Source organism: Microcaecilia unicolor, chromosome 7, assembly GCF_901765095.1.
Source record: "Microcaecilia unicolor chromosome 7, aMicUni1.1, whole genome shotgun sequence".
NCBI classification, from domain to species: Eukaryota; Metazoa; Chordata; class Amphibia; order Gymnophiona; family Siphonopidae; genus Microcaecilia; species Microcaecilia unicolor.
This window is the reverse complement of record NC_044037.1, coordinates 232,803,210-232,829,037: the sequence shown is the minus strand read 5'-3', so window position 1 is coordinate 232,829,037 and position 25,828 is coordinate 232,803,210. Positions and strand designations below refer to the sequence as shown.

Below are 25,828 nucleotides of genomic sequence, written 5' to 3'. Positions count from 1 at the left end.
TGATGCAACGTTCCACATTAGGAGTCACAAACCAGGAAAAGGATCTAGGTATCATCGTTGATGATACTTTCAAACCTAATGCTCAATGTGTAGCAGCAGCTAAACAAGCAAATAAAATGTTAACTATTAGGAAAGGAATGGAAAGCAAAAATGAGAATGTTAGGCCTTTGTAATCGCCCCATGGTGTGACCACACCTCAAATACTGTGTGCAATTCTGGTCACCATATCTCACAGAAGATATAGTGGCTTTAGAAAAGGTACAGAGAAGAGCGACAAAAATGATAAAGGGGATGGACAATTTCCTTATAAGGACAGGCTAAAGCGGCTACGGCTCTTCAGCTTGGAAAAGAGACGGACGAGTAGAGGTCTAGTGGAATGGATTTGCTGGATGTAAATCGTTGTTTACTCTTTCCAAAAATACTAGGACTAGGGGGCGAGCAATGAAGCTATTAAGTAGTAAATTTAAAACAAACCAGAGAAAATATTTCACTCAACATGTAATTAAATTCTGGAATTCATTGCCAGAGAATGTGGTAAGAGCAGTTAGTTTAGAAGGGCTTAAAAAAGGTTTGAATAACTAAGTCCATAAGCCATTATTAAGATGGACTTGGGGAAAATCCACTCCTTAATTCTAGGATAAGCAGCAATAAAATCTATTTTACTGTTTTGGGATCTTGCCAGATACTTTTAACTTGGATTGTCCACTGCTGGAAACAGGATACTGGCCTTGATGATGGACCTTCGGTCTGTCCCAGTATGGCAACCCTTATGTTCTTTCCTGTTCAGTGCAGTTGCTGGTTTAAAATGGTTGCCAACGCCCAGTTCACTGGGCATGGGAACTTTCACAAGCAGTATGGCTTTCATACTCATTGTTTCCAATACTTGCCCCTAACAGGTAATGCAAACTTACCTCTAAGGATGTGGTCCTCTATCATACGGGCTGCGAGGGAATTACTTTGGGTTGGGGATGTAGTAGAGGAGGAACAATCAAAGTGTTTGTCTATGATTTACTTTCCTGGAAGTTTGACTGGTTCCTGCGAGATTGGTATCCTTATTGCCAGTAACATCATTATGTACCGTCACTGAGCAGCTCCCCTGGAGATTTCCAGGAATCTTTTTGATAAATGGCCCTTACTAGCAGTTCATAAAGAGTTATTGGGTAGTATTATGATATTTTGAAACAGCCCTTAGGCTGTTACCCTTTGCTATCAGTGGTAGACTTATGGATTTGGGACTTTGGGGACTATTATGTTGAATATTTGCAGAACGGTCTAAGAGAGGGCTTTTGGCTGGCGGACACTGTACAGCTGCAGGAGCTGCATTACAAATTTTTGATGCAGCTCTATATACATCCCTCTTGAGCATGGAAGATGGACCTCCTTTCTGATGAGGCCTGTCTTAAGTGTGGTCATAAAGATGCTTCTGGAATTGTGCTTTCAAGTTTAGGGCGATGTATGGACTTTTCTTAGTTCTCTCTATAATCAGAAATGAGTGGAGACTCCACAGATCTACCTTTTGAACAATATGCAGGACGAATCCAGGTGTCTAGTTTGTTTCTCCAGAATGCAGTATTGATAGCTAAGCAATGCATACTGTTAACACTGAATTCAAGATGTTCCACCACTGACTTTGTGGAAGAATCGGATGCACACTTTTGTTAACTATGGAGCGCCTCATTAAATACCAGAGGCTGCAATGCAAAGAAGCGATTTTTAAAACTGTGGACTCCTTAACACTCTAGGTTTCACGTGTAAGTTCTTCATTGTTGAATACCATTCACTTTTAACTCCTCACTAATTCATAAACTTACTCACTGTTATACCGTTTCTTGTGAGATTGGGGCATGGTGTGTGGGGGGAGGGGATTTATGGCTGGTTGAAGTCTTTTGTGGGCGAATTTGTGAGGGCAAGTGCCATACTTATTGAAAAAACTCTTCATAGTTGTATTTGCTTATCCATACTTTTGATTGTTGTGGCTGTGTGGATAATGAAAAATAAAGATATTTAAATGTAAAATGGGTGCTGAGACTGCCATGGGAGGTCCCTGCAGCCATTTTGAGATTGCTCTTGCTTGAAGTAACTGTACACAGAAAGTCAAATACGTTAGCGTTTAACTTTAAAAAAGGAGACTATGATAAAATGAGAAGAACGGTTAAAAAAAAAACTTAGGGGGGCAACTGAGAGAGTAAAAACTGTACAACAGGCGTGGACGCTGTTCAAAAATACCATCCTGGAGGCCCAGGCCATACATATTCCGCGAATTAGAAAAGAAAGACGGAACTCCAAAAGACAGCCGGCCTGGTTGAAAAGTGAGGTGAAGGAAGCTATTAGGGCTAAAAGAAACGCCTTCAGAAAATGGAAGAAGGAACCGTCTGAAAATAACAAGAAGCAGCATAAGGAGTGTCAAAGCAAATGCAAGGCGCAGATAAAGAAGGCCAAGAGGGATTACGAAAAAAAGATAGCATTAGAGGCAAAAAAACATACTAAAATTTTTTTTTCGGTATATTAAAAGCAGGAAGCCGACAAAAGAATCGGTTGGGCCGCTGGATGACCGAGGGGTAAAAGGGGCGATCAAGGAAGACAAAGACGTAGCGGAGAGACTGAATGAATTCTTTGCTTCGGTCTTCACCGAGGAAGATTTGGGTGGGATACCGGTGTCGGAAATGGTATTTCAAGCGGACGAGTCGGAGAAACTTACTGACTTCACGGTAAACCTGGAGGACGTAATGGGGCAGTTCGGCAAACTGAAGAGTAGCAAATCTCCTGGACCGGATGGTATTCACCCTAGAGTACTGATAGAACTGAAAAATGAGCTTGCGGAGCTACTGCTAGTGATATGCAACTTATCCTTAAAATCGAGCGTGGTACCGGAAGATTGGAGGGTGGCCAATGTAACGCCCATTTTTAAAAAAGGCTCCAGGGGAGATCCGGGAAATTATAGACCGGTGAGTCTGACGTCAGTGCCGGGGAAAATGGTAGAGGCTATTATTAAAAACAAAATTACAGCGCACATCCAAGGACATGGATTACTGAGACCGAGTCAGCACGGCTTTTGTGTGGGGAAATCTTGCCTGACCAATTTACTTCAATTCTTTGAAGGAGTAAACAAACATGTGGACAAAGGGGAGCCGGTTGATATTGTGTATCTGGATTTTCAAAAGGTGTTTGACAAGGTACCTCATGAAAGGCTACAGAGGAAATTGGAGGGTCATGGGATAGGAGGAAATGTCCTATTGTGGATTAAAAACTGGTTAAAGGATAGGAAACAGGGAGTGGGGTTAAATGGGCAGTATTCACAATGGAGAAGGGTAGTTAGTGGGGTTCCTCAGGGGTCTGTGCTAGGACCGCTGCTTTTTAATATATTTATAAATGATTTAGAGATGGGAGTAACTAGCGAGGTAATTAAATTTGCTGATGACACAAAGTTATTCAAAGTCGTTAACTCGCGACAGGATTGTGAAAAATTACAAGAGGACCTTACGAGACTGGGAGACTGGGTGGCTAAATGGCAGATGACGTTTAATGTGAGCAAGTGCAAGGTGATGTATGTGGGAAAAAAGAACACGAATTATAGCTACGTCATGCAAGGTTCCACGTTAGGAGTTACGGACCAAGAAAGGGATCTGGGTGTCGTCGTCGATAACACGCTGAAACCTTCTGCTCAGTGTGCTGCTGCGACTAGGAAAGCGAATAGAATGTTGGGTATTATTAGGAAAGGTATGGAAAACAGGTGTGAGGATGTTATAATGCCGTTGTATCGCTCCATGGTGCGACCGCACCTTGAGTATTGTGTTCAATTCTGGTCGCCGCATCTCAAGAAAGATATAGTAGAATTGGAAAAGGTGCAGCGAAGGGCGACTAAAATGATAGCGGGGATGGGACGACTTCCCTATGAAGAAAGACTAAGGAGGCTAGGGCTATTCAGCTTGGAGAAGAGACGGCTGAGGGGAGACATGATAGAGGTATATAAAATAATGAGTGGAGTGGAACAGGTGGATGTGAAGCGTCTGTTCACGCTTTCCAAAAATACTAGGACTAGGGGGCATGCGATTAAACTACAGTGTAGTAAATTTAAAACAAATCGGAAAAAATTTTTCTTCACCCAACGTGTAATTAAACTCTGGAATTCATTGCCGGAAAATGTGGTGAAGGCGGTTAGCTTAGCAGAGTTTAAAAAGGGGTTGGACGGGGGGGGAAAACTAAGATGGCTGCCGCACCAGTCGGTGTTTGAGACGCTCAGCGGACACGAACTAAAAACTTTTCTTCAAATTTACAATGCCTCATACAAAACGTAAGGCAGTGGTGAGAGTAGTGCCTCCACCTACCTCAACCTCCTCTCCGGTTCAAATGCCGATTGAGCGCTTCTTCCCGGGTGTTTCCAGATCTATTCGGGGAGTGGATCCCATTGCAGGAGTCTCCGGGGAAGCGGAAACCCTGCTGGGAGAGGAAATCTCCCTGTCTCCACCATCGATATCGCTGATCCCTCCTAGCCCGGCATCGCGAGTGACCCTGGAGAGAAACCCCGTCGATCAGGAAGTGATTTCGACGAGGGCGTCTGGTGAGGACCCAGGCAAACAACCGATAGTACGGGGCGTTGCGGGAAGTGTTCCCACGGCAGCGCAGACCTCGGAGGTGTCCCTGGAAACCCTAAAGGCGATGTTAGACCAGATCACAGACACACTTCAGAAGACGTCAGGTGATGTAAAAAGCCTTAATACCAAATTTGAAGAAATGAAAAATACCATAGACTCTGTTAAAAATGATTTAACAACACAAGTTAACTCTATAAAAAAAGAAGTAGATATCTTGAAAGAATTTAAATGTGTGGTTTCTAAAGATTCCTTAGATATTCGACGAAAGATTGAACAAATTGAAAACTTTAACCGGCGTCTCAACCTCCGTCTTTTGAATTTTCCTATAATAGCAGGGGAAACACTAACGGATACTTTTCATAAATATTTAACGGAAATTCTCCATATTCCTCAGGCGGCAATACCCCCTATAAATAGAATATATTTTATTCCTCAATCTAAGGATGGACAGCAAGACCTCGGAAAAGATACCGCTAATTTACAAAATATTTCAGAAATATTGGAACAATCTTCTGAAATAATTATACACAGAGCCACGGTGATTGTTGCAATGGTCTTTGAACAAGATTATAATAATATCTTAAGATTATACTTCAAAAATATCAAAGCTCAATTCCATGGTATTAAGGTTTGGATCTATCCTGACGTGACAAAAATGACTCAACAAAAAAGAAAACAATTTCTTGCTTTGAAACAAAAAACTATAGAGATCGGAGCTACTTTTTTTCTAGCATACCCATGCAAGTGTGTAGTGAAATTGGGTCAAACAAAATATAATTTCTTTTCGCCGGAACAACTGAAAGTGTTTCTAGAAGTTAAAACAGTGAAATAAGTTAATTCTGGAACTCACAGCCTGTATTTTGTAAACATGAGTGCCTATTTAGGTCTAGTTTAAATTGCTTAATGCCTATATAACTTCTCTTACTCTTTTTCCCCCCAAGCAATTATTGGGGTCTAAGAAAGGTTAAATTTATTTGTATTTATGTTTGTAATTATACTCATTATAATTTTCTTAATGCCTATATAACTTCTCTTACTCTTTTTCCCCCCAAGCAATTATTGGGGTCTAAGAAAGGTTAAATTTATTTGTATTTATGTTTGTAATTATACTCATTATAATTTTCTTAATGACAGAAATGTAAATTTTTATTTTAAATGAGAATGTTACAAATTCTTGAAATTATATATTTCTTTACCTGTATTGCTTTAACAAGGTTATCCTTGTGAATTATAATTAAAATTATAAATAAAATAAAAAATAAAAAAAAAAGGGGTTTGACGGTTTCCTAAAGGACAAGTCCATAAACCGCTACTAAACGGACTTGGAAAAATCCAAAATTCCAGGAATAACATGTATAGAATGTTTGTACGTTTGGGAAGCTTGCCAGGTGCCCTTGGCCTGGATTGGCCGCTGTCGTGGACAAGATGCTGGGCTCGATGGACCCTTGGTCTTTTCCCAGTATGGCACTACTTATGTACTTATGCCTGTGGCACCCAAAATGGATGCTAGGACCTCTTATGGGAGTCTTGGCAACAATTTTAAACCAGCAGTGACACCAGACAGGAAAAAGAAGGGTTCTTTCCCACCTCTGAAGAGGCCACTAAACCACCACCAGGCTTGTTAAGGTAGGCCTGGGGAGAGCCCACTGATGCTCTGGGGAGGGGTGGGGGGTGCTGCAGCTTAGAGGAGTCTGCACGACACTTTCTGTTTCTGTTCTGGCTGAAACCAAGCTTTGAAATTCATCCACAACCAAAACCACTGGTTTTGGTAAGCTCTCCTTAAGAGTGAGGTTCATTAGTGCCATGGTAGACGCAAAAAGTAATGCATTTTGAGACAGTGGTGTTCCTCCCGCACTTTGTTAAATTGGCCTCAGTCTTAACATGATTAGACTCTATACTCTTGTTCACAATAACAACTACACCTAAGGCAATAAGGCAGCCCTCCAGTAAATCTCTGAAATTGCTGCCCCAAACATTACTCTCACCATGTCTAAACCTTTTTAGCAGAAGTGACACTCCAGTTGCTTTCCAAGGGCCTGATATATGTGAGGGTTTTCCTCATCAAGTCCATGGGAAAAATGCTTAGCACATTAATTCTTGTTTTTTAAACTCACTTTGTGTTTTATGCAACACCAACAGAGTGCAGGGAGAGAATCAACACCGCATCGCTGAGGAACCTACACCAGGGGTAACTTAAATAGAACATCTGCCGATTAGACGGGCCTGCACCCAAGTACTATTAACTTTCACCACTGTCTACCGACCTCTGATCGCTTTCTACTGTCTACCAACCTCTGAGTGCTTTCTCTATATCTTTAGCAGTGTATATTGTACATTATATTATATTATAGCAGTGTATATATTGAATTGTACTACTGCCTGCTTATGGTCTTAAGACCCTAAACTGCTTCCTGCATCTTATAGCATTACACTGAAATGTATCACTTGTACTACTGTTCTAATTTGCAAACTCTGACCCTAAATACTTACACTGCACCATACTCCATAACACTAAATTGCACCACTGACCGTAAAGCGAATGCTACATACCTGTAGAAGGTATTCTCCGAGGACAGCAGGCTGATTGTTCTCACTGATGGAGTGACGTCCACGGCAGCCCCTCCAATCGGAACACTTTCTAGCAAAGGCCTTTGCTAGTCCTCGCGCGCCGATGCGCACCGCGCATGCGCGGCCGTCTTCCCGCCCGAACCGGCTCGTACCGGCCAGTCTCATATGTAGCAAGACAAAGAGAAGGGAAGACACAACTCCAAAGGGGAGGCGGGCGGGTTTGTGAGAACAATCATCCTGCTGTCCTCGGAGAATACCTTCTACAGGTATGTAGCATTCGCTTTCACCGAGGACAAGCAGGCTGCTTGTTCTCACTGATGGGGTATCCCTAGCCCCCAGGCTCACTCAAAACAACAACCATGGTCAATTGGGCCTCGCAACGGCGAGGACATAACTGAGATTGACCTAAAAAATTTACCAACTAACTGAGAGTGCAGCCTGGAACAGAACAAACATGGGCCTAGGGGGGGTGGAGTTGGATTCTAAACCCCGAACAGATTCTGAAGCACTGACTGCCCGAACCGACTGTCGCGTCGGGTATCCTGCTGCAGGCAGTAATGAGATGTGAATGTGTGGACAGATGACCACGTCGCAGCTTTGCAAATCTCTTCAATAGTGGCTGACTTCAAGTGGGCTACCGACGTTGCCATGGCTCTAACATTATGAGCCGTGACATGACCCTCAAGAGCCAGCCCAGCCTGGGCGTAAGTGAAGGAAATGCAATCTGCTAGCCAATTGGATATGGTGCGTTTTCCTACAGCCACTCCCCTCCTGTTGGGATCAAAAGAAACAAACAATTGGGCGGACTGTCTGTTGGGCTGTGTCCGCTCCAGATAGAAGGCCAATGCTCTCTTGCAGTCCAATGTGTGCAGCTGACGTTCAGCAGGGCAGGAATGAGGACGGGGAAAGAATGTTGGCAAGACAATTGACTGGTTCAGATGGAACTCCGACACAACCTTTGGCAAGAACTTAGGGTGAGTGCGGAGGACTACTCTGTTATGATGAAATTTGGTGTAAGGGGCCTGGGCTACCAGGGCCTGAAGCTCACTGACTCTACAAGCTGAAGTAACTGCCACCAAGAAAATGACCTTCCAGGTCAAGTACTTCAGATGGCAGGAATTCAGTGGCTCAAAAGGAGGTTTCATCAGCTGGGTGAGAACGACATTGAGATCCCATGACACTGTAGGAGGCTTGACAGGGGGCTTTGACAAAAGCAAACCTCTCATGAAGCGAACAACTAAAGGCTGTCCTGAGATCGGCTTACCTTCCACACGGTAATGGTATGCACTGATTGCACTAAGGTGAACCCTTACAGAGTTGGTCTTGAGACCAGACTCAGACAAGTGCAGAAGGTATTCAAGCAGGGTCTGTGTAGGACAAGAGCGAGGATCTAGGGCCTTGCTGTCACACCAGACGGCAAACCTCCTCCACAGAAAGAAGTAACTCCTCTTAGTGGAATCTTTCCTGGAAGCAAGCAAGATGCGGGAGACACCCTCTGACAGACCCAAAGAGGCAAAGTCTACGCTCTCAACATCCAGGCCGTGAGAGCCAGGGACCGGAGGCTGGGATGCAGAAGCGCCCCTTCGTCCTGTGTGATGAGGGTCGGAAAACACTCCAATCTCCACGGTTCTTCGGAGGACAACTCCAGAAGAAGAGGGAACCAGATCTGACGCGGCCAAAAAGGAGCAATCAGTATCATGGTGCCTCGGTCTTGCTTGAGTTTCAACAAAGTCTTCCCCACCAGAGGTATGGGAGGATAAGCATACAGCAGACCCTCCCCCCAGTTCAGGAGGAAGGCATCCGACGCCAGTCTGCCGTGGGCCTGCAGCCTGGAACAGAACTGAGGGACTTTGTGGTTGGCTCGAGATGCGAAGAGATCTACCAAGGGGGTGCCCCACACTTGGAAGATCTGTCACACTACACGGGAATTGAGCGACCACTCGTGAGGTTGCATAATCCTGCTCAACCTGTCGGCCAGACTGTTGTTTACGCCTGCCAGATATGTGGCTTGGAGCACCATGCCGTGACGGCGAGCCCAGAGCCACATGCTGACGGCTTCCTGACACAGGGGGCGAGATCCGGTGCCCCCCTGCTTGTTGATGTAATACATGGCAACCTGGTTGTCTGTCTGAATTTGGAAAATTTGATGGGACAGCCGATCTCTGAAAGCCTTCAGAGCGTTCCAGATCGCTCGTAACTCCAGAACATTGATCTGCAGATCACGTTCCTGGAGGGACCAGCTTCCTTGGGTGTGAAGCCCATCGACATGAGCTCCCCACCCCAGGAGAGACGCATCCGTGGTCAGCACCTTTTTGTGGCTGAGGAATATGGAAAGGACGTCCCAGAGTCAAATTGGACCAAATCGTCCACCAATACAGGGATTTGAGAAAACTCGTGGACAGGTGGATCACGTCTTCTAGATCTCCAGCAGCCTGAAACCACTGGGAAGCTAGGGTCCATTGAGCAGATCTCATGTGAAGGCGGGCCATGGGAGTCACATGAACTGTGGAGACCATGTGGCCCAGCAATCTCAACATCTGCCGAGCTGTGATCTGCTGGGACGCTCGCACCCGCGAGACGAGGGACAACAAGTTGTTGGCTCTCATCTCTGGGAGATAGGCGCGAGCTGTCCGAGAATCCAGCAGAGCTCCTATGAATTCGAGTTTCTGCACTGGGAGAAGATGGGACTTTGGATAATTTATCACAAACCCCAGTAGCTCCAGGAGGCGAATAGTCATCTGCATGGACTGCAGGGCTCCTGCCTCGGATGTGTTCTTCACCAGCCAATCGTCGAGATATGGGAACACGTGTACTCCCAGTCTGCGAAGTGCCGCTGCTACTACAGCCAAGCACTTCGTGAACACTCTGGGCGCAGAGGCGAGCCCAAAGGGTAGCACACAGTACTGGAAGTGACGTGTGCCCAACTGAAATCGCAGATACTGTCTGTGAGCTGGCAGTATCGGAATGTGCGTGTAGGCGTCCTTCAAGTCCAGAGAGCATAGCCAATCGTTTTCCTGAATCATGGGGAGAAGGGTGCCCAGGGAAAGCATCCTGAACTTTTCTTTGACCAGATATTTGTTCAGGGCCCTTAGGTCTAGGATGGGACGCATCCCCCCTGTTTTCTTTACCACAAGGAAGTACCTGGAATAGAATCCCAGCCCTTCTTGCCCGGATGGCACGGGCTCGACCGCATTGGCGCTGAGAAGGGCGGAGAGTTCCTCTGCAAGTACCTGCTTGTGTTGGAAGCTGTAAGACTGAGCTCCCGGTGGACAATTTGGAGGTTTTGAGGCCAAATTGAGGGTGTATCCTTGCCGGACTATTTGGAGAACCCACTGATCGGAGGTTATGAGAGGCCACCTTTGGTGAAAAGCTTTCAACCTCCCTCCAACTGGCAGGTCGCCTGGCACTGACACTTGGATGTCGGCTATGCTCTGCTGGAGCCAGTCAAAAGCTCGTCCCTTGCTTTTGCTGGGGAGCCGAGGGGCCTTGCTGAGTCGCACGCTGCTGACGAGAGCGAGTGCGCTGGGGCTTAGCCTGGGCCGCAGGCTGTCGAGAAGGAGGATTGTACCTACGCTTGCCAGAAGAGTAGGGAACAGTCTTCCTTCCCCCAAAAAATCGTCTACCTGTAGAGGTAGAGGCTGAAGGCTGCCGGCGGGAGAACTTGTCGAATGCGGTGTCCCGCTGGTGGAGCTGCTCTACCACCTGCTCGACTTTTTCTCCAAAAATATTATCCGCACGGCAAGGCGAGTCCGCAATCCGCTGCTGGATTCTATTCTCCAGGTCGGAGGCACGCAGCCATGAGAGTCTGCGCATCACCACACCTTGAGCAGCGGCCCTGGACGCAACATCAAAGGTGTCATACACCCCTCTGGCCAGGAATTTTCTGCACGCCTTCAGCTGCCTGACCACCTCCTGAAATGGCTTGGCTTGCTCAGGGGGGAGCTTGTCCACCAAGCCCGCCAACTGCCGCACATTGTTCCGCATGTGTATGCTCGTGTAGAGCTGGTAGGACTGAATCTTGGCCACGAGCATAGAAGAATGGTAGGCCTTCCTCCCAAAGGAGTCCAAGGTTCTAGAGTCCTTGCCCGGGGGCGCCGAAGCATGCTCTCTAGAACTCTTGGCCTTCTTTAGGGCCAAATCCACAACTCCAGAGTCATGAGGCAACTGAGTGCGCATCAGCTCTGGGTCCCCATGGATCCGGTACTGGGACTCGATCTTCTTGGAAATGTGGGGATTACTTAGAGGCTTGGTCCAGTTCGCCAGCAATGTCTTTTTGAGGACATGATGCATGGGTACTGTGGACGCTTCCTTATGTGGAGAAGGATAGTCCAGGAGCTCAAACATTTCAGCCCTGGGCTCGTCCTCCACAACCACCGGGAAGGGGATGGCCGTAGACATCTCCCGGACAAAGGAAGCGAAAGACAGGCTCTCAGGAGGAGAAAGCTGTCTTTCAGGAGAGGGAGTGGGATCGGAAGGAAGACCCTCAGACTCCTCGTCAGAGAAATATCTGATGTCTTCTTCCTCTTCCCACGAGGCCTCACCATCGGTGTCAGACACAAGTTCACGGACCTGTGTCTGCAACCGTGCCCGGCTCGACTCCGTGGAACCACGGCCACGGTGGGAGCGTCGAGAGGTAGACTCCCTCGCCCGCAACGGCGAAGCTCCCTCCGCCGACGTGGTCTGGGAGCCCTCCTGGGAGGCTACCGCACTCGGTACCGGACGTCGGAGACCTCACCCCGGACAATGGGCCAGCCAGCGCCTGGCTCGACGGTACCGGTGGCGCAAACACCCCCGGTACCGGAGGGGTAGGGCGCAACAGCTCCCCCAGGATCTCTGGGAGAACGGCCCGGAGGCTCTCGTGCAGAGCGGCTGTAGAAAAAGACATGGAACCCGATGCAGGAGTCGATGTCAGAACCTGTTCCGGGCGTGGAGGCTGTTCCGGGCTGTCCAAAGGGGAGCGCATCGACACCTCTTGAACAGAGGGCGAGCGGTCCTCTTGGTGCCGATGCTCACTGGGTGCCGACTCCCTCGGCGACCTAGAGCTCTCGGTGCCGACACGGGAAGGGGACCGGTGACGATGCTTCTTCGATTTTTTGGAGCGAAGCACGTCACCGGAGCTTCCCGGCACCGACGAGGACGCAGAATCCAGCCGTCTCTTCCTCGGGGCCGAGGCCGAAGAAGGTCGGTCTCGGGGGGGCTGTACCGCAGGAGCCCTCAGGGTAGGGGGAGACCCACCCGAAGGCTCACCGCCACCAGCAGGGGAATGGACAGCCCTCACCTGCACTCCAGACGAAGCACCACCGTCCGACGACATCAGCAGATGAGGAGGTCTCGATACCGCCGATGCAGCCCTCCGATGTCGCCCCGATGCAGAGGGTCGATGCCTCGATGCACTCGATGCAATCGGGGGCGAGGATGAAGGTCCGTGCGCCGACGACGTCGAAGCAGTCGATACTCCCGATGCCGATGCCGACGAAGAGCCCGAGAACAAAACATTCCACAGGGCTAATCTCGCTACCTGAGTCCGCTTTTGTAAAAGGGAACACAGACTACAGGCCTGAGGGCGGTGCCCAGCCCCCAAACACTGAAGACACGACGCGTGCCTGTCAGTGAGCAAGATTACCCGGGCGCACTGGGTGCACTTCTTGAAGCCGCTGGAAGACTTCGATGTCATGGGCGGAAAAATCGCGCCGGCGAAATCAAAACTCGAAATGGCGAAAATGGCACCACAAAAATAGGGGGAAGAAAAACTTCGACCGAGGCCTAAAAGGGCCTACCCCGACGACGAAAGAAAACTTACCGGGGCAAAACTGGAAGTATGGGAAGGGAGAAAACCATAAAGGTCTCCTTCCGACACCTTTTTTTTTTTTTTTTTAAAGAACGAAGTCAATAAACGACGCGCGAGGTCAACTTTGGGGCGCGAACGGCGAAACACGACCGTACCGAGCGCGGACAAAAGAAGACTGGCCGGCACGAGCCGGTTCGGGCGGGAAGACGGCCGCGCATGCGCGGTGCGCATCGGCGCGCGAGGACTAGCAAAGGCCTTTGCTAGAAAGTGTTCCGATTGGAGGGGCTGCCGTGGACGTCACCCCATCAGTGAGAACAAGCAGCCTGCTTGTCCTCGGAGAATTGTATTACTGATATAGATTGTGGGCTTTGACCTCTAATTACTTTGCACCACTCTGCACTACACTAAATTGCATTATTGACTGTAAATTTCATTAGTCACTAATTCTCTGCATTGTAGACCACTAACTTCATTTCCATCAGCTCCCACTGTATTATAGAAATCATCATAATAATGAATATTAACAAATTGATCTTCATAATCTATTTCCTTCCCCTAATTTACCATACACTAACAACCCCTCTCACAGACAAAATACCTACAATACAAAAACTCTGCAGACAAAGTGAATGATACATACCTGTAGCAGGTGTTCTCCGAGGACAGCAGGCTGATTGTTCTCACGACTGGGTGACGTCCGCGGCAGACCCCACCAACCGGAAGAAGCTTCGCGGGTGGTCCGCACGCAGGGCACGCCCACCGCGCATGCGCGGCCGTCTTCCCGCCCGTGGGTGACCGTTCCCCGCCAGCTGAATGACAAGCAAAAATGATGAAACGCAACTCCAAAGGGGAGGAGGGAGGGTAGGTGAGAACAATCAGCCTGCTGTCCTCGGAGAACACCTGCTACAGGTATGTATCATTCACTTTCTCCGAGGACAAGCAGGCTGCTTGTTCTCACGACTGGGGTATCCCTAGCTCTCAGGCTCACTCAAAACAAGAACCCAGGTCAATTTAACCTCGCAACGGCGAGGGAACAACAGAAAATTGACCTACGAAGAACAACTAACTGAGAGTGCAGCCTGACCAGAATAAATTCGGGTCCTGGAGGGTGGAGTTGGATTTACACCCCAAACAGATTCTGCAGCACCGACTGCCCGAACCGACTGTCGCGTCGGGTATCCTGCTGCAGGCAGTAATGTGATGTGAATGTGTGGACAGATGACCACGTCGCAGCTTTGCAAATCTCTTCAATAGTGGCTGACTTCAAGTGGGCTACCGACGTTGCCATGGCTCTAACATTATGAGCCGTGACATGACCCTCAAGAGCCAGCCCAGCCTGGGCGTAAGTGAAGGAAATGCAATCTGCTAGCCAATTGGATATGGTGCGTTTTCCTACAGCCACTCCCCTCCTGTTGGGATCAAAAGAAACAAACAATTGGGCGGACTGTCTGTTGGGCTGTGTCCGCTCCAGATAGAAGGCCAATGCTCTCTTGCAGTCCAATGTGTGCAGCTGACGTTCAGCAGGGCAGGAATGAGGACGGGGAAAGAATGTTGGCAAGACAATTGACTGGTTCAGATGGAACTCCGACACAACCTTTGGCAAGAACTTAGGGTGAGTGCGGAGGACTACTCTGTTATGATGAAATTTGGTGTAAGGGGCCTGGGCTACCAGGGCCTGAAGCTCACTGACTCTACGAGCTGAAGTAACTGCCACCAAGAAAATGACCTTCCAGGTCAAGTACTTCAGATGGCAGGTATTCAGTGGCTCAAAAGGAGGTTTCATCAGCTGGGTGAGGACGACGTTGAGATCCCATGACACTGCAGGAGGCTTGATAGGGGCCTTTGACAGAAGCAAGCCTCTCATGAATCGAACGACTAAAGGCTCTCCAGAGATGGCTTTACCTTCCACACGATAATGGTAAGCACTAATCGCACTAAGGTGATTCCTTACTGAGTTGGTCTTGAGGCCAGACTCTGATAAGTGCAGAAGGTATTCAAGCAGGTTCTGTGCAGGGCAAGAACGAGGTTCTAGGGCCTTGCTCTCACACCAAACAACAAACCTCCTCCACTTGAAAAAGTAACTCTTTTTAGTGGAATCCTTCCTAGAGGCAAGCAAGACACGGGAGACACCCTCCGACAGACCCAACGCAGCGAAATCTACGCCCTCAACATCCAGGCCGTGAGAGCCAGAGACTGAAGGTTGGGGTGCAGCAACGCTCCGTCGTTCTGCGAAATGAGAGTCGGAAAACACTCCAATCTCCACGGTTCTTCTGAGGACAACTCCAGAAGAAGAGGGAACCAGATCTGACGGGGCCAAAAGGGCGCGATCAGAATCATGGTGCCGCGGTCTTGCTTGAGCTTCAGTAAGGTCTTCCCCACCAAAGGTATGGGAGGATAAGCATACAGGCGGCCGGTCCCCCAATGAAGGAGAAAGGCATCCGACGCTAGCCTGCCGTGTGCCTGAAGTCTGGAACAGAACAGAGGCAGCTTGTGGTTGGCCTGAGAGGTGAAAAGGTCCACCGAGGGGGTGCCCCACTCTCGGAAGATCTTGCGTACCACTCTGAAATGAAGCGACCACTCGTGCGGTTGCATGACTCTGCTCAGTCTGTCGGCCAGACTGTTGTTTACACCTGCCAGGTATGTGGCTTGGAGGAGCATGCCGAACTGGCAAGCCCAACGCCACATCCCGACGGCTTCCTGACACAAGGGGCGAGATCCGGTGCCCCCCTGCTTGTTGGTGTAATACATTGCAACCTGATTGTCTGTCCGAATTTGGATAATTTGGCAGGACAGCCGATCTCTGAAAGCCTTCAGCGCGTTCCAGATCGCTCGGAGCTCCAGGAGGTTGATCTGCAGATCCTTTTCCTGGAGGGACCACAGACCCTGGGTGTCAAGCCCATCGACATGAGCTCCCCACCCCAGGCAAGATGCATCCGTCGTCAGCACTTTCGTGGGCTGTGGAATTTGGAATGGACGTCCCAGGGTCAAATTGGTCCGAATGGTCCACCAGAGCAGTGAAGTGCGGCAACTGGTGGAGAGACGGATGACATCTTCTAGTTTCCCGGTGGCTTGGAACCACTGGGAAGCTAGGGTCCATTGAGCAGATCTCATGTGAAGACGAGCCATAGGAGTCACATGGACTGTGGAGGCCATATGACCCAGAAGTCTCAACATCTGCCGAGCTGTGACCTGCTGAGACGCTCTGGTCTGCGAAGCCAGGGACAGAAGGTTGTTGGCCCTCGCTTCGGGAAGGAAGGCCTGAGCCGTCTGGGTATTCAGCAGAGCTCCTATGAATTCCAGAGACTGGGTTGGCTGGAGATGGGACTTTGGGTAATTTATCACAAACCCCAGCAGCTCCAGGAGTTGAATAGTGCACTGCATGGACCGGAGGGCTCCTGCCTCCGAGGTGTTCTTGACCAGCCAATCGTCGAGATATGGGAACACGTGCACTCCCAGCTTGCGTAGATACGCAGCTATCACCACGAGGCACTTTGTAAACACCCGTGGGGCAGAGGCGAGCCCAAAGGGCAGCACACAATACTGAAAATGCCGTGTGCCCAGGCGGAATCTGAGATACTGTCTGTGAGCTGGCAGTATCGGGATGTGAGTGTATGCGTCCTTTAAATCCAGGGAACATAGCCAATCGTTTTTCTGAATCATTGGCAGAAGGGTGCCCAAGGAAAGCATCCTGAACTTTTCTTTGACCAGGAATTTGTTCAGGCCTCTCAGGTCTAGGATGGGACGCATCCCCCGTTTTTTTTTCCACAAGAAAGTACCTGGAATAGAATCCCTGCCCTTCCTGCTTGGGTGGTTCGGGCTCGACCGCATTGGCGCTGAGAAAGGGCGGAGAGTTCCTCTGCAAGTACCTGCTTGTGATGGGAGCTGAAGGATTGAGCTCCCGGAGGACAATTTGGTGGAGGGGAGGCCAAATTCAGGGCGTATCCGCACCGCACTATTTGGAGAACCCACTGGTCGGAGGTTATGAGAGGCCACCTTTGGTGAAAAAATTTCAACCTCCCTCCGACCGGCAGATCGTCCGGTACGGACACTTTGAGGGCGGCTATGTTCCCATGGATCCAGTCAAAAGCCCGTCCCCGGCTTTTGCTGTGGAGGCGCAGGGGGCTGCTTAGGCGCACGCTGTTGACGAGAACGAGCGCGCTGGGGCTGTCCCTGTGCCTGACGAGGCCTTCGAGCCGGCTGGGTGTACCTACGCTTGGTAAAAGCATAGGGTGCAGCCTGCCGGGCCTGGGAAAAACGTCCACCTGCTGAGGTGGATGCTGAAGGCGCCCGGTGGGAGAGCTTGTCGAGGGCGGTTTCCCACTGATGCAGTTGGTCCACCAGCTGCTCGACCTTCTCACCAAAAATATTATCCCCCCGGCAAGGAACGTCAGCCAGTCTCTGCTGGGTGCGGTTGTCCAGGTCAGAGGCACGCAGCCATGAGAGCCTGCGCATCACTATACCTTGGGCCGCAGCACGAGATGCTACGTCACAGGTGTCATATATATCCCTGGACAGGAACTTTCTGCACGCCTTCAGCTGCCTGACCACCTCCTGAAAAGGCCTGGACTGCTCCGGCGGGAGCTTGTCAACCAGGTCCGCCAGTTGCTTCACATTGTTCCACATGTGGATGCTCGTGTAGAGCTGGTAAGACTGGATGCGGGTCACGAGCATGGAAGATTGGTAGGCCTTCCTCCCAAACGAGTCCAGAGTGCGAGATTCCCGCCCCGGGGGCGCCGAGGCGGTATCCCTCGAACTCCGTGCCGAGAGCAGAATCCACGACCGCCGAGTCATGAGGCAATTGGGGCTGCATTAACTTTGGGTCCGAGTGGATTCTGTACTGGGACTCTGCTTTCTTGGGGATGATGGGATTAGATAATGGTCTCATCCAGTTCCGAAGCAGTGTCTCTTTGAGGACATTGTGCAACGGTACCGTGGAGGACTCTCTAGGTGGTGATGGATAATCGAGGACCTCGAGCATCTCAGCCCTCGGCTCATCCACAGAGACCACGGGGAAGGGAATGCATATAGACATATCCCTGACAAAGGAGGCAAAGGAGAGGCTCTCAGGAGGCGAGAGCTTTCTCTCTGATGAAGGCGTGGGGTCGGAGGGAAGGCCCACAGACTCCTCTGAGGAGAAATATCTGGGGTCCTCCTCCTCCCCCCACGAGGCCTCTTCCTCGGTGTCGGACATAAGCTCATGCAGCTGAGTCCTCAACCGGGCCCGGCTCGACGTCGAGGCACCGAGGCCTCGGTGTCGTCGAGCGGTGGACTCGGCGTCGGCGTCGAAGGCCTCGGCACCGGGCTACAGCTCGCCGGCGCCACAGTCAACGGCGCCGAGGGCGCAAGCACCCCCGGCGCTGGTACAGTCTGGCGCATCAGCCCTTCCAGGATCCCCGGAAGGATGGCTCGGAGGCACTCGTCCAGGCCCGCTGCTGGGAAAGACGGGGGGGCTGGTAGAGGCGTCGGTGCCGGAAGCTGCTCGGGTCCAGGAGACTGCACCGAAGTGCTGGGACCCTGACGCGTCGGTACCTCCACTACCGAGGGGGACCTCTCCTCTCGACGCTGACGCTTACTCGGCGTCGACTCCTCTCCGGCGCCGGGGGCCGGATGTATCGATGGCGACCGATGACGGTGCTTCTTTGTTTTCTTGCGATGCCCGTCATCGGCGCTAGGCGGCATGGAGGAGGAGGTCGATCCCCCTCGGTCTCGAGGGACCGGGTCAGACAGGGTTCGGTCCCGAGGGCCATGGGCAGAGGGAGTGACCGGGGCCGATTGCCCACGCGGCCTCTCACCCCTACCGTCACCGGAGGACCGGCGGGCCGACGGGACCTGTGCTCCTGGGGTCGATGCCATCGGTGCCAATTTCGCGGACATCGATACCGGTACCAAAGAACCGGCCGTCGATACCGATGCCGTCGAGGTCGACGTCGAGGGGCCGGCGCAAGTTCCAAAAAGACGGTCCCGAAGAACTTGCCTCGCAACTTGAGTCCGTTTCCGGAGACCAAGACACAAAGTACACGACTTGGTATCTTGCTCCGGCCCGAGGCACCAAGCGTGAGTGTCGGTCTGCGAGATAGGCCGGCCGCACCGACCACACTTCTTAAATCCACTCGGGACCTTCGAGGACATCGACGGAAAAATCGCGTCGGCGAAATCAAAGTCGTCGATGGTGGCAGTAAAATCACACCTCGAAAAACAACTCGACCGCGTGGCCACAAGGCCGCAACGCGACGTCCCCGCTAGAAAACGAGGGAAAAAACAGCGCGTTTTTTTTTTTTTTTTTACAGAAAAAGAAAATTTTTAAGAACGCGGAACAAAATAAAACGAAAATAAACGAAGGTTCGCGAACAACGCGACGGTTTTCCGGGGCTGAGGAAGAGAGAGAGGTGAACACGTCTCTCTCCAGGCGCGGAAAAGAAAAGACTGGCGGGAACGGTCACGCACAGGCGGGAAGACGGCCGCGCATGCGCGGTAGGCGTGCCCTGCGTGCGGACCACCCGCAAAGCTTCTTCCGGTTGGTGGGGGCTGCCGCGGACGTCACCCAGTCGTGAGAACAAGCAGCCTGCTTGTCCTCGGAGAACCTACATATACACCTGTCCAAAAGAACAGTAACCAATTAAAAGGAAAATCTACTACACACGAGCACAACCAACAGATAGGAAAGACAGGACATAATAAAACCAGATACCAGGAGGATAGACAACTAATAAAAATTAATTCATCTCCATCACCAATAGACCCCTACCAATCAATCCAACTGGGTTATATAAATGCCAGATCAGCAGTTAACAAAACAACGACAATCACTGACTGGATCACAACAGACAATCTTGATATTTTATTCATAAGTGAAACCTGGATTCATGAAGACCCCATAATTTTAGATCTTTGCCCCCCAGACTACAAATTTCCCACTGGACAAGGAAAGGTAAAACAGGAGGAGGTATAGCTATAATCTATAGATCCCACTTCACCGTTACAACTATAGCCGAATCCATACTTCCCCAACTTGAAATTGCCTCAGTTAGAATTAACCATACAAACCTACAAGACCACCTAAACATAGTCCTGCCTTATAGACCACCAGGTAACTGGCAGGACTGCCAAACACACTTGTGTGTCCATCTCCAACATTCTTATAGTAGGGGATATCAACCTTCACCTTGAAGATCCTAACTCAATAAACATACGAGAATGCAAGGAATTCTTCCAAATGTGGGGCCTTCACTGGCCAAATATGCAGCCAATTCATATTAAAGGACACACACTAGACATCATTACATACAAACTCTCCTCAGACCTAAACCTCGTATTAACAGATACAAATTGGACAGCCATACCATGGTCCGACCACCACAAAGCAAACCTTTCCCTTCAATGGCGAATAAAAGATCTACACCACAAACAAGAACAAGTAACCTATACCACGAGGGGTAAAATAGATCCGATAACATTTTGGCAACAATTCTACAATAATGAATGGACTGCACTAACAGAATCAAACCAATTTCTTCAACCAAGATGGCGCCTAGAGCTGAAGTGCGCGAACTAGTCTCTGATACCCCCTAGACTCTGCCGCATTTGAGTCTCCTCGGACCCGGAATGGGAAAGCGGAAAGGAAAGTCTAATTTGCCTACCTCCACAGGCAGGGCAGTTCCACCTCTTCTGCGACAGATGACATTGGAGGAGTCGGGGCTACAAGCGCCGGGAGCCCAGCTGCTCGCTTCGGGAGGTCCGGGAGAACTTTCTGACCTTAGCGCAGAGGGAGTGTCGCTAAGTCCGCCTCCCTCAACAGTACCTCCACGACCCGGGGATGAATTGAGGGCAGCGAGTGAGCAGAACGCAGAGGCCGGAAGTCGGATCCCTGCGGCTACGTGTGGAGACCCCGCTGCCTCTTCGACGCCGATGGGAACAGCGCCTCAGGCAGGTTTGGTGCCTGACAGAGATATCGATGATTCTACCATTGATCGTGGAGTAATGATAAAACCTATGACTGTAACCTTAGATAACCTTTGGGAAGCAATACAAGGACTGAGTTCCAGCCTACAACAGATATCAGGTATTTTACGGGGAGATGTGGCTGAACTAAAGCAGGCTCAAGAAGTGGTTACTACTAAAATAGCAGAGCAAACAACGAAAATGGAACTTTCTGATAATGATTTAAAAGCAGTGAATTCCTCAACTTTATTGTTGATAAAAAGCAATAACCTCCAACAGCGTAAGATGGAATATCTGGAGAACCAGATTAGGAGAAACAATTTACGTTTTCTTAATTTCCCCAAATCTCCTTTGATTCCAGCACTGGAAATGCGTGGCAGTGCTTATGTACTTATGCTGAAAAAATATCTTAGGGAAATATTGGGTGTCCCTTCCGAGGGTTTTCCACCCATTACTAAAATGCAATATATTTCTGGTGCTGGAACAGGAACTTTACCTAATGCTCCTCAACCTGGTCTAAATCTAACAGATTTCCTGGAGAGTTCAATGGAGGTAATAACCGAAAGAACCACGTTGCTGGTTACTTTTGCTCTGGAACTAGACCGCAATAATATATTCAAGCTTTATTTTCGCCACATGAACTCAACTTTCCTTGGATCAAAAGTCCAGATTTTTCCTGACTTTGCTAGAGAAACGCAAAGAAGAAGAAAAGAATTTCTGTTGTTGAAGGAGAGAGTTCTCCGAATTGGAGGGACTTTCCTGCTTAGGTTTCCCTGCAAATGTTGTGTTTCTTTAAATTCCACTAATTATATGTTTTTTGATCCAGGGAAATTATTAGAATTTATTTCTTCTAAAGAAAAATTTTGTAGTAGTTCTTGATTGTTAGCGCTTTAATCTCGGCTGCGACATCTAGGCTTTCTCAGCTTTAATTATTAATTATTTGGGTTAATTCATTTGAATTTATAATTTCCTAGAACTTGGATCATTTTATTGAGGACTAAATATATTAAGATAATATGCCTACTTTTCTTTTATTTAAATGTTTGTTTTTCAATATACGAATTTATGAGTAATTTCATAAATGTAACCATTAAACTTATAAATAAAAAAACAAAAAAAAAAAACAAAAACCAATTTCTTCAAGAATAGGACAATAGATGCAAAAGCATATTAGACAACATAGCACCACTTCAATCCAGATCCTCACGCAGAAAGAACTCAAACCAAGGAAGAACTGGAAAAAACTAAAAACACAAGTTAGAAGGTTAGAACGAGCTTGGAATAAAAAGAAAGACAACTCCACACTCAACGCCTGAAAACAACTACAAAGAAAATACAAGTACACCACTAGACAAACTCTAGAAATTCACGCAAAAGCCATGACGAAGAAGATGTTCAACATGATGTGGGTATTGAAAAGAGTAAAACCATTCCTCCCCCAAAAAACGTTCCGCAATCTGGTACAATCCACAGTACTCACCCACGCTGACTACTGCAACAGTATCTTCATTGGTTGCAAAGCCCAAATCCTAAAAAAACTCCAAACCGCCCAAAACACGGCCCAGCCAGACTAATTTTTGGTAAATCACGGTTCGAAAGTGCAACACCTCTCCGGAAAAAACTCCACTGGCTACCCATCAAGGAATGAATAAACTTCAAAGTCCACACACTGATCCACAAGATCCTCCAAGGAGAATCTCCAACCTACATGACCAATCTAATCAGCCAGGAACAGGTCCAAATCTTCTCGAACATATCTCAACCTTCACCTGCCTAATTGCAAAGGTCTCAAATACAAAACCTACTATGCTTCCAACTTCTCCGTTATAGGCAGCCAACTTTGGAACGCCATTCCAAGATTCATCCGAACAACAAACGAGCATCTATGCTTCCGAAAGCTGCTGAAAACATACTTCTTCAAACAAGCCTATCCAAACGACCCAACTTAATTTGCGACCCTAATCCACACCACTAACATTAAACATGCCTCAACCCTCCCCCCAACATCTCTTCCTCTTGTCCTCCCTCATACAACTGCATTATCTTTGTGATACTGTTTACCCATACATTGTATTACCTTTATGATACTTTGTACCCATACATTGTGTTATCTATGTGATACTTGTACCCATACATTGTAAGCCGCACTGAACATGCTATCGAGCGGGAAAGAGCGGGGTATAAATGCCAGAAATAAATAAATAAATAAAAGATTATACTACAAAACTAAAATTGGCCCAGACTACAAGGATACACACAAACTTTTCCAACTTGTGAACACACTACTAAATACTACACCGGTTACTTCTAACAGCACAGAAACCCCCATCAGCAGACAACCTTGCGAAATACTTCAAAGAGAAAATTGTTAAGTTACGACTTACGCTACCTATCAATACCATTGAATGCATAAAACTCCTTGATTGTCTAGACCCAATCCCTGGCAAATACCCAGCTGACCGAACCTGGACTAATTCTGACACGCTCTCGGATGATATCATCTCCCAAGCGCTCAAAAGATTTGCCAAATCCCAATGCAAACTTGACATATGCCCTAACAACCTTATAAAATTTGCCCCTCAACAACTCATATCAGACCTCACAATGCATTTGAATTATATGCTACAAAATGGACTCTTCCCAAAGGATAAAGGAAATATTCTACTGACCCCTATACCTAAAGATCCAAAGAAAAGTACAAGCGACTTAACCAACTACCGCCCAGTAGCATCTATCCCTCTGATAACCAAGCTCACAGAAGGCAAAGTGACCAAACAGTTTACCAACTACTTAAATAAATTCTCAATCCTCCATGATTCTCAATCAGGATTTAGATCTAACCATAGTACTGAAACAGTACTAGTTACTCTCCTGTCTAAATTCAAACAAGCAATTGCAAACGGCAACAACATACTCCTCTTACAATTTGACATGTCCAGTGCTTTCGACATGGTTAACCATGGAATATTACTACACATCCTAGAATACTTCGGAGTCTGAGGTAACGTTCTTAATTGGTTCAGAGGCTTCCTGACCACAAGATCTTACCAAACTATATCTAACTCGAATATATCAGCTCCATGGACACCTGAATGTGGAGTACCTCAAGGATCTCCCCTCTCGCCAACCCTCTTCAATCTAATGATGACACCCTTAGCCAGGTTACCATCCAATCATGACCTCAATCCATATATATATGCAGATGACGTCACGATTTACATTCCGTTTAAACAGGATTTAAAGGAGATCACCAACGACATCAACCAAAGCTTCCAAATCATGCATTCTTGGGCAGATGCATTTCAATTAAAACTTAATGCAGAAAAAACACAATGTCTTATACTCACTTCACAATATAACACAAGTAAATTTACTACAATATCCACTCCAAACTGCTCCATTCCCGTCTCTGATACCCTGAAAATGGGAAAATTAGGTTCTTACCGTGATAATTTTCTTTCCTTTAGTCATAGCAGATGCAGCCATTACAGATGGGTTGTGTCCATCAACCAGCAGAGAGAGATAGAGAGCACACTTTTTTCAGTGCCTCATACCAGCTTGCTCCACTGCCTCTCTTCAGTATTTGAAGCTTCCAAAGCAGTATGGCAAACCGCAATGGGAATAACATAAGCTTCCTCACAGCGAACGATGGCCCTACAACAAAGGGCATTAACTCAGAATGGAGGGAATGAAACATCCTCCCGGAGGGCATAAACTCATCCTCCACTGAGACATAACTGGAAGGAATAAACTCATCCTCCCGGAAGGAATAAACTCATCCTCCAAAACATGAAACTGGAGGGAATTAAGTCATCCTCCTTTAACTGAACAAGAATCCTGAAGACTGTTTTCCGACTTTCTCCCAAGGACGGAATCTCCAGGAAACACGAACAGAACCTGAAATAGATTTACAGCAGACAGCATCAGACAGGGAGGGATCATGGCTGCATCTGCTATGACTAAAGGAAAGAAAATTATCACGGTAAGAACCTAATTTTCCCTTCCTTGTCATCAAGCAGATGCAGCCATTACAGATGGGGTGTATCAAAGCAATCCCTAGATAGGGTGGGAACAAGCCACACCACGTGCCAGCACTTGCGCTCCAAAATGTGCGTCCCTCCTGGCAGCCACATCCAGCCTGTAATGTCGGGCAAAAGAGAGCTTAGAAGCCCATGTTGCTGCACTACAAATCTCTTGAAGAGAGAGTGCTCCAGTTTCAGCCCAAGAAGAGGAAATTCCTCTAGTGGAATGCAACTTAAAGGCATCAGGCGGAGGCCGGCCGGCAAGCAAATAAGCTGCAAAGATAGATTCTTTAAGCCAGCGGGCAATAGTGGCTGGAGACCCTCTGCGAGGACCTGATAGCAAAACAAACAGATGATCAGAGGTCCTGAAAGAGTTAGTAACTCGCAGATACTGCAGCAGAGTCCTGCACACGTCCAACAGGTGCAATTGCCCAAAAGATTCTGGAAACTCCTCCTCGACAAAGGAGGACAAGAAAATAGGTTGGTTTAGGTGAAACGCTGAAACCACCTTAGGCAAGAAGGAAGGCACGGTCCGAACCGTGACCCCAGACTCTGAAAACTGCAGAAAAGGGTCTCTACAGGACAGCGCCTGGAGCTCTGACACCCGTCTCGCCGACATAATGGCCACTAAAAAGACGGCCTTCAGTGTCAAATCTTTCTCTGAAGCACGCCGAAGCGGTTCAAAGGGAGCACCCTGAAGGGCCTTCAGCACTAGCCCCAGGTTCCAAGCTGGACAAGGTGCACGCACGGGAGGACGGAGCCGAAGCACCCCTCTAAAAAATCGTGCCACATCCGGATGAGCAGCTAAAGACACGCCTTCAACCTTGCCACGCAGGGAGGCCAATGCTGCCACTTGCACCCGCAGGGAATTATAGGCCAAGCCTTTTTGTACACCATCCTGCAAAAAGTCCAGAATTGGC

At 48.5% G+C, this 25,828-nt stretch overlaps 1 protein-coding gene across 1 annotated transcript in view; it reads right to left on the bottom strand.

The window, feature by feature from the left end:
* STK39 (serine/threonine kinase 39) overlaps nucleotides 1-25,828 on the bottom strand; it is a 479,134-nt gene that overhangs the window by 303,843 nt on the left and 149,463 nt on the right. The gene's annotated exons all lie outside the window — the stretch shown is intronic.